Genomic DNA, 1,576 nt, shown 5'->3' on the forward strand with positions numbered 1-1,576 from the left:
AACAATTAGCTGCTTGAAGAAGGTATGGACTACATTGAACAACAGTGAAGGCCTGATGGCCTTTTCAGTCACAGCCATCATCAGTACTCAATGGCTGTTTGTGAAATTGGTGTAGTCTGGAGCAGAACTGGCCTGCTAATGTGAAGCAGGACTGGCAGAGATACTGCAATCTCAGGTTTATGAATGACACTGACAAGATAATGACCATGGAAAGAAGGAAAACCTACAATGCAGCTCTGTGGGACCTGAGGAGTCCATTGCCCAATGAGATGTTACATATTTGGAGTGCAACCTCTCACCAGATCCAGACCAGTATTCTATGCTGTTCAAGAATTCTTAGGAAGTTTGGGTAAGGTAAGTTACAAAATGCAAACTACACTAAGACTGATGGCATTTCTAGGGCTTCTTAACACGTATCTATTTGTAACCTTTTTCTTGGTTAACACACAGCTGCAGACCTTATCAGATGAACGGTATGAATTTCACCACTAGCAAAAGTGTTAAAGAACTATGTAAGTGAAAAGATTTCGTCTGAAGTCTAGGAAATCACTCTTTCTGTTTTACCTTTAGATTTCAAATCCCTGGCCAAATTAACAGATAATATTTGCTATAATTTAATCTGGGTTTCACTGATTAATTGTTTAGAAAAGAAGATATTCCTACATCTTTCCTCTTCTAAGGAGAAATAAAAAAAACATTTATTTTGAGAAGAAGTGTCCATTTACCTTCAGAAAATTAAGTCAGGAGACCAAAATGTAAACTTTTTTGAGTACGAAGGATTAAAGCATAGCATTAAATATTTCCAAGATCAGGCTATTTTTCTTCTCTAGGATTGAATAAAGAGAAAGGACAAATCTTCTAAACTAAAAACATTTTCTGTTTTGCTCAGAGCAACATGAATATTGAAAAAATGGACTGCAAAATGTGGTTTTGACTAGCTGACTTGAAACTCTGTTATGATTGTTTCTGCAAGAACCAGTAAGATTCCCTAATGGAAATTGTAACCCTGGTTTCAAACAACTGAATGCAAAATGATATTGCATTCCAAAAGCTGCAAAATTGCACTGATTTAAGGTTTATTTTGTCCTATAGTTTTCCAAAAGAGGGTCACTTCCAACTCCTATAGCACATTTAAGGAGTGGTGATGATGTTCATTAATTGTGGGAAAAATGGGGCAATCCTCTAACAGTGGTAAAGTCTAAAAGCTATGCAATTGTGAAGATTGACTTTCTGATTTGTCTTTTGCGTTAGACCTTGACATGTAAGGGTTCTCCAATGGATTAGCTCATCATGTATCAGTCCTCCACAGAAGACAGAAAGAAAACTCCTATCAACTTCAAAGTGTATAAGATCAGGCTTGTAGTTTGTACATGTGTCAAGTTAATTGTATTACAAAAAAAAGATGAAAGATTTCAACACAGATGTTAAGATGGAAGTGATGAATTGGACCGCTGTGGTGAAAGATTTGTTCCAGAAAGTACAATGTATTGACACTTACTTGGGAAGCAGAGGCTCCAAAATAAAGATTAGACTTCACTTATCCTTGCAGTGACCTTTTTTTTTTTTTTTTTTTTTT

The sequence above is a fragment of the Calidris pugnax genome, unplaced genomic scaffold (assembly GCF_001431845.1).
Source record: "Calidris pugnax isolate Ruff unplaced genomic scaffold, ASM143184v1 scaffold44, whole genome shotgun sequence".
NCBI lineage: Eukaryota > Metazoa > Chordata > Aves > Charadriiformes > Scolopacidae > Calidris > Calidris pugnax.